This window comes from Cebus imitator, unplaced genomic scaffold, assembly GCF_001604975.1.
Source record: "Cebus imitator isolate Cc_AM_T3 unplaced genomic scaffold, Cebus_imitator-1.0 Scaffold343, whole genome shotgun sequence".
Classification (NCBI taxonomy): Eukaryota; Metazoa; Chordata; class Mammalia; order Primates; family Cebidae; genus Cebus; species Cebus imitator.
The window spans coordinates 1,012,712-1,021,167 of NW_016107658.1; positions in this window are offsets into that span (position 1 = coordinate 1,012,712).

Genomic DNA, 8,456 nt, shown 5'->3' on the forward strand with positions numbered 1-8,456 from the left:
AAAAAAACTTCCAAAATAATTTGATTAAAAATGGGCAAAGGATCTGAACAGACATTTCTCAAAAGAAAACATATGAATGACCAACAGGCTTATGAAAAAATGCTCAACATCACTAATCATCAGAGAAACGCAAATAAAACCACAGTGAAATATCATCTAATCCTCATTAAAATGGCTATTATCAAAAAGGCAAAAAATAGCAGATTTTGATAAGAATGCAGAGAAATGGTACTGCTATTACACTGCTGGTGGAAATGTAAATAAGTACAGCCATTGTAGAAAACAGTGTAAAGCTTCCTCAAAAAACTAAAAATAAATCTACCATATGATCCAGCAATCCCACTGCTGAGTATATAGCCAAAAGAAAGGAAATCAGTATATCAAAGAACAATCTGCATGTCCTTTTTCATTACAGGACTATTCACAATAGCCAAAACATAACATCAATTTAAGTGTCCATCTATGGATGAGTGAATACAGAAAATGTGATATATATATACACAATGGAATGCTAAATACTATTCAACTATAAGAGAGAATGAAATTTTGTGATTTGAAGCAACATGGGTAGAACTGGAGGTTATTAAGTGAAATAAGCCAGGCACACAAAGAGAAATGGCTCATGTTCTCACTCATATGTGGGAACTAAAAAATTTGATTTCATGGAGGTAGAGAGTAGAATGATGGTAATCAGAGGCTAGGAAGGGTGGGGGCAGATGAACAGTAGTTGTTTAATAGGTACAGAAATACAATTAGAATGAATAAGTTGTGTTTAACAGCAAAGTAGAGTGACTATAGGTAACAACAAATTATTGTGTATTTCAAAATAGCTATAGGAGAAAATTTGAACTGTTGCCATTACAAAGAAATGTTAAATGTTTGAGGTGATAGATACTCTAATTACTTTGATTTGCTCATTATACTTTGGATGCATGTATCAAAATATGACACATACCCCCAAAATATGTACAATTATCATGTATTACTAAAACATCATACACAGTGTGTTCTCTGACCGTAATGGAAACAAACTAGATGTCAATAGCAGAATGATAGCAAGGAAGTATCCTACACTTGAAAATTAAACAACACATTTCTAAATAATCCATGGGTCAAAGAAGAAATCTCAAGAGTGACAATAAAATATTATGAACTGAAAAAAATGAAAGTACAATGTATCAAAATATGTGGTATGTAGTTAAAGCAGGGCTGAGGGTGATATTTATAGCATTAAATGTTTATATTATAAAAGAGGAAAGATCTCAAAGCAACAATCTAAGCTTCTACCTTAAGAAACTTAAGCTTCTACCTTAAGAAAAACAAATGCAAAACAAACCTAAAGGAAACAAAATGAAGAAAATAATAACAGAAACAAATGAAATTAAACATAGAAAACAATATACACACCAAAGAAATCACATTCTAGCTATTTGACGTGATCAATATATTTAATAAACTTCTGACATGACTGACAAAGAAATAAAGAGGACACAAATTACCAATATTAAGAATGAAAGAGTGGATATCACTATGGACATTCAAATATTAAAAGGATAATAATGAAATACTATCAACAATAATACACACATACATTTTACAACTAAATTAATGAATTCTGCAAAAGCCACATACTACCACAAATCATCCAAAATGAAATAAATAACCTGCTTTGTCATATAGCTGTCAAGTAAATTGAATTATCAGCTGAAAACATTCCAAGAAAAGAAATCTTCAGGTTCAGATAGTTTCACTCATGTTAGTTCATTTTCTGTTGCTATAACAAAATACCCAAGACTGAGTAATCTATCAAGAAAAGAGATTTATTTTGGCTCATGGTTCTGGAAGCTGGGAATTGTAAGATCAGGCAACCACATCTGGTTAGCTTCTTGTGAGGGCTTCATACTGGATCATAAATTGTCAAAGAAGTGGAAGGGGAAGTGGGTATGCTAAAGGGATAAAATCCAAGGCATGACTTTGCTTTATAACAACCCACTCTTGTGAGAACTAGCCCAGTCTCTCAAGAACTAATCCAGTCTCAGAAGAACTGAGTCTTGTGAGATAGACATTAATCCATCTTATTATCCTAATCACCTCTAAATGGCTTCATCTCCCAACACTGTTTACATTGACAATTAAATTTCAACATGAGTTTTGGCAGGAACAAGCCACATCCAAACCATAGCATTCTGCCTTTGGACTCCCAAAACTCATGTCCTTCTCAAATACGAAACATAATCATTCCATTCCAATAGTCCCAAAGTCTTCACTCATTCCAGCACCAACTCAAAAATTCAAAACCTTATCCGAGACTCAAGGCAAATTCCTTCCAGCTGTGAGCCTGTAAAATAAAAAGTTATCTACTTCCAAGACATAATGGTGGCACAGGCATAGGATAAACATTCCCATTCCCAAAGAAAGAGATAGGCAGGGAGAAAGAAGTAACTGGCCCAAAGCAAGTCTGAAACTCAGCAGAGCAGGCTGTAAACTTTAAAGATCCAAAGTAATCTTTCATTCCACATTCTACCTCCTGGACACACTAGAGGCTTGGGCCTCTAGTGTCAGGCAGCCCTGCACCCATAGTTTTCCTGGACTCAATCCACATGAAGTGGAAGGGGAAGAAGGCATCCAAAAGGGGCAAAATGTGAGATGTAACCTTACTTTATAACAACCTGCTCTTGTGAGATCTAACCCAGTCCCATGAAAACTAATCCAGTCTCAGGAGAACTAACTTAGTCTCATGAGAAAACATTAATCTATCTTATTGACCTAATCATCTCTAAAGGCCCCACCTCCCAACATTGGCAATTAAATTTTAACATGAGTTTTGGTAGGGACAAACCACATCCAAACCATAGCACACCTAACTCTACTAAACATTTAAAGAAGCAATAACACCAATTCTACACAATCTCATCTGGAAAATAGAAGTGGAAAGAACAAATCCCAACTCTTTTTATAAGGCCAGCACTACCCTGATATCAAGGCTAGATAAAGACAGTACAAAAAGAGAAAACCATAAAGCAATATCCTCCATGAACATAGACATGAAAATCCTTAACAAAATATTGGCAAATTCCACCCATCAATATTTAAAAATTGTAATACACTATGATCACACGTGATTTGTCCTAGAAATTCAATACTGGTTCAATATTTAATCAGGCAATGCAGAGCAAACATTTCATTAAATTCAACATCTTTCTATGAAAAAAGCTCTTAGCAAGTTGGGAACATAAGGCATACGTATAAGCAAATACCAAATTTTGATGAGAAATGACTATTGTAAATTTCTAGGTATTTGCTTACAAAATATTTATTAATTGCAAAAGATGAAAAGAGTAACCTTACAGTGGAGAAGCCTGGCAGATATCTTAATCAAGTGGTAAAAGTGGACATCATTAATAATGAGACAAATAGTATTCACCACCTGATAGGATAAGGAAGGATGTAGCATCACTTCTGTGATGCTTCTGTTAAAGATACTGATATGGTTTGGATATTTATATTCTCCAAATTTCATGCTAAAATGTAATCCCCAGTGTTTTAAGTGGGGTCTGGTGGGAGGCATTTGGATCACGGGGACATATCCCTCATAAATGGCTTAACACTGTCTTCTTGGTAATAAATGAGTTTTTGCTCTGAGTTCACATGAGATCTGGTTGTTTAAAAATATGAGGCACCATCCCCCTCTCTTTTTTGCTCCCACTCTCACCATGTGGGATGCCTGCTCTCCCTTTGCCTTCCACCATGACTGTAAGCTTCCTGAGGCCCTCACCAGAAGTAGATGCTGGCACCATGCTATATGTACTGTCTGCAGAACTGTGAGCCAATGAAACCTCTCTTCTTTATAAATTACAAAGGCCTAGGTATTTCTTTATAGCAACACAAGAACAGCCTAAAACAGATGCTCCATCAGTCAGGGTTCCATGAGAGAAGCAGTCACAAGGAATTTGTTACAGATATTTGATCATCTACTATTGTGGGAGATGATTAAGTAGTCTACGAAAAGCTGTTGTTCTCATATCTGATGATGGAGGTTGAAGTCCACAGGCCAGGCAATTGGAAGGGAAAGATAAATGTAAAGTAGGGGAGAACAAAGACAAGCTGCAATACATGAGCCCAACCTGGCAGTTCTTGTTGCCTCTAACTTTAGTAGTGTGGAGATCCTGCGGAAGCCAGGCCCTTCACCTGGGAGTTAAACACATACCTGGCTCAGGAGTAGAAGGACTTGAAGGAGGACCTAGGGGAAGGTGGAGCAGTTGTAGGCCCAGATGTGCTCCACACAAAGAAGGTGAGCCAGCAGATAAGCAGCAAATATGTGGGCTACAAAATGGCTATTGCTTCACTTCCATCCTCCAAATCTCTCACAGGAATCTTTTGTGGCCCACTCTAACAAGAAGCATAGAGAAAAGAGAATTCTGGAAAATGCAGCTGACAAATATTACAAAGCCACCAGAGATACATAACATGAATTTAATCATGAAGAAATATTAGAATAATTCAAATTCATGGACAGTCTCCAAAATAACTGTAATGTTCACAAGTTTCAAGATTATAAAAGTTAAGGAAAGATTGAGGAAACATTCCAGACTAACGGGGACTAAAGGTACATTACAACTTAATGCAATTTATAATTCTGTCTTGAATCCTTTTACTCTGATGGCAATTGTCACAACTTGAATGGGGTCTGAGGATTATATGGTGATAATGTAGCAGTGTTAATTTCCTGATACTGATGATTGACTTGTGATTATATGAGAGAATGTCCTTGTTTGTCAGAAATACACATTTAAGTATTTGGAAGTGAATGAGCAGCAGGTTGGCAATTTATTCTAAAAAGGTTCCAGAAAAAATGTCATTTGTATCTATCACTTTTCCATAAGTTTTCTGTATACTTGTAATTGTTTCAAAATAGAAAAACATTAATAAAAATATGCATTGGCAAGTGGAGCACTTGCATCTTTGATAAGCTCAATGGTGGCTATACTCTAAAGGCCAGAAATAATGGTAAGAGATACTGTAATAAAATTAGGTCCCCTGACCTCAGATAGAAATAATGGGATCCCAGAGTGGTAAAGGTCAGGTGGACAAGATAGGGATTGTTATCACAGTAGCACACAGCAACTGAATGGTAATCTGAGTGTTTTGACCCACGTGAATCTGTGGCAATGGCTAATTGATCACTGGGTCACTAGAAATAGAATAGATACTCAACTTACTAAAGTGCTGTTTGACATATTGTGATGGTTAATTTTAGGTGTCAACTTGACTGGATTAAAGGACATCCAGATAGCTGGTAGAGCATTATTTCTGGATTTGTCTGTGAGGCTGTTTCAGGAAGAGATTTGCCTTTGAATCAGTGGACTGAGTAAAGAAGATCTGCCCTTACCCAATATGGGCAGGTACCATCCAATCATCGGAGCCCCAGCTAGAACAACAACAACAAAAAGAGAAAATGCGAACTTGCTATCTCTCTCTCTCTCTCCCCCAGAGCTGGGACACCCATCTTCTTTTGTCCTTGAACATCAGAACTCCAGATTCTCTTGTCTTCAGACTCTGGGACTTATACCAGTGATTCCCTGTGTTCTCGAGTTTTTGGCCTCAGACTGAGAGTTACATTGGCTCCCCTGGTCCTCAAACATTCAGACTTGGACTAAGCCAAACTGCCAGCTTCCCTGGTTATCCAGCGTATATGCAGCGTATTGTGGGACTTCTCAGCCTCTGTAATCATATGAGCCAATTCCCCTGTTAAATCGCTCCTCGGCCAGGCATGGTGGCTCATGCCTGTAATCCAAGCACTTTGGGAAGCCGAGGTGGGCAGATCACAAGGTCAAGAGATTGAGACCATCCTGGCCAATATGGTGAAACCCCATCTCTACAAAAAATACAAAAATTAGCTGGGCGTGGTGGCACGCACTTATAGTTTCACCTACTTGGGAGGCTGAGACAGGAGAATCACTTGAACCTGGGAGGCAGAGGTTGCAGTTAGCTGAGATTGCACCACTGCATTCCAGCCTGGCGACAGAGCGAGACTCAAAAACAAAAAACAAAAAACAAAATACTCCTATCTATCTATCTATCTATCTATCTATCTATCTATCTATCTATCAATCATCATTTATCTATCCTTCCATTCTATTGGCTTGGTTTCTTTGGAGAACTCTGACTAACATAGATTTTGATATCAAGAGTGGTTCTAGAGGAAGATAATTTTTTTTGGAGGCAGAGTCTCACTCTGTCGTCCAGGCTGGAATTTCCGGGTTCAAGTGGTTCCCCTGCCTGAACGTTCTGAGTAGCTTGGATTATACATGCCTGCCACCGCACTGGGCTAACTTTTGTATTTTTAGTAGAGATGGGGTTTCACCATCTTGGCCAGGCTGGGGATTACAGGTGTGAGCCACCTCACCTAGTCTTTTTTTTTTTTGAGTCGAAGTTTTGCTTTTGTTGCCTAGGCTGGAGCACAATGGCACGATCTTGGCTCACTGCAAACTCCTCCTCCTGGGTTCAAGTGATTCTCCTGCCTCAACCTTCCAAGTAGCTGAGATTACAGGCACCCACTACCACGCCAGCTAATTTTTATATATTTAGTAGACATGGGGTTTCACCATGTTGACCAGGCTGGTCTTGAACTCCTGACCTCAGGTGATCCATGCCTCGGCCTCCCAAAGTGCTGGGATTACAGGCGTGAGCCACCATGCCTGGCCCGAGGAAGAGAAGTTTAAGGATTAGTCTCCTGAATCAGTTTTTGGGTTTGGGGAATTGACTCTTTAATCTGACTAGACTTAAGTATGCTAAAAACTCTATTTCCAGTAGTACAGAAAGCACTGATATGATAGTCCATGGCATTAACTGCTTGTAGAGATAATCAAAATGTCTGCATTGGATACACCTAATTAACCACTTGTAAGAGGGCAAAGAACTTAGTGACTCTGTATATGATACTTTCAAACATTTGTGGAAAACTAAGGGGTACAATAATATTGGTTGGTTGCTCCTAATGTCACTGGACAAAGTGATGAAAGAAAAGGATGAGCTCAGAGATTCAAATTCTAGGCTCAAGCAATGCATACATGACCTAAGAGTTTCTAGGTGTATCCTGAGGGAGAATCCTATGTCCTGTAGTCACAGGGCTAAAATTGCTAAAAATCAAATACAAATTTTCATCATATAATTGGCTGAATTACAATAAAGGTTGAACTCCCAGTCTTGCAGAGTATTTACTGTTTAAGTGAGAGCACTGATTGGGAATGAATGGGATCCTGTAATTTTGGATGTGGATGTGTGGGAAGACTAATGAAGCTGGGGACATTGAGCTCCTAAATTTGCATGAGGCTTTGAAGCCAGTGGAAGTTGCTTCTTCACCCCTAGCAGCAGTGGCCTCCCCTACCCACAGCAGCATCTGCCTTTTCACCTCTGTCTGAGGGGATTGACTTTGCATTGCCTGAGGAAATGGTAGTGACATTCCCTAACGCAGCTGTCAAGCAAGACAATTCAAATTCTCCTCAGGACCTATCCCCCATCACCCTTCTTTGCTTCTAAACCTATAACTAGACTTAAGCCCCAGTAGACCCCTAAAGGTGAAGTACAAAGTAATGACCCATGAGGAGGTGCACTGCATTCCAAAAAAACCACTTGAATTTTCCAATTTATATAAGAAGAAATCTGGGGAACATGCATTGGAATAGATATTGAGGATATTGGATAGTAATAGAAGGAACATAAAGTTGAATCAGGCTGAATTTATTGATATTGACCTACTAAGCAGAGAGCCTTCATTTAATGTTGCAACTCAGGGAGTTAGGGCTCTAATAGTTTGGTTCATTAGCTAAAAGATGAATCAAAAGATGACTCCTGGTGGGAGTAAGTTGGAGGTGCCTATTATCTCTTGATTTAACATACAGGAGGAACTTGAGAGGCTTAAGGAGATTGGAATGTAATTAGGGTAGATTTGTCATTTAAGACCTACTTACCCACTTTGGAAGAGTTCAGAAGATACACCCTTCACCAATACTTTGAGGAATATATACTTTTTTTTTAATTATTATGCTTTAAGTTCTGGGGTACATGTGCAGATCTTGCAGGATTGTTACGTAGGTATACACATGCCATGGTGGTTTGCTGCCTCCATCCCCTACTCCCCCTCACCTACATTAGGTATTTCTCCTAATGCTATCCCTCTCCAATCTCCCCACCCCCTGCTATTCCTCCCCTAGCCCCCCACTCCCCAACAGACCGCAGTGTGTGATGTTCCCCTCCCTGTGTCCATGTGTTCTCACTGTTCAACACCCACTTATGAGTGAGAACATGTGGTGTTTGGTTTTCTGTTCTTGTGTCAGTTTGCTGAAAATGATGGTTTCCAGATTGATCCGTGCAACTGCAAAGGACATGAACTTATCCTTTTTTATGGCTGCATAGTATTCCATGGTGTATAGGTACCACATTTTCTTTATCCAGCC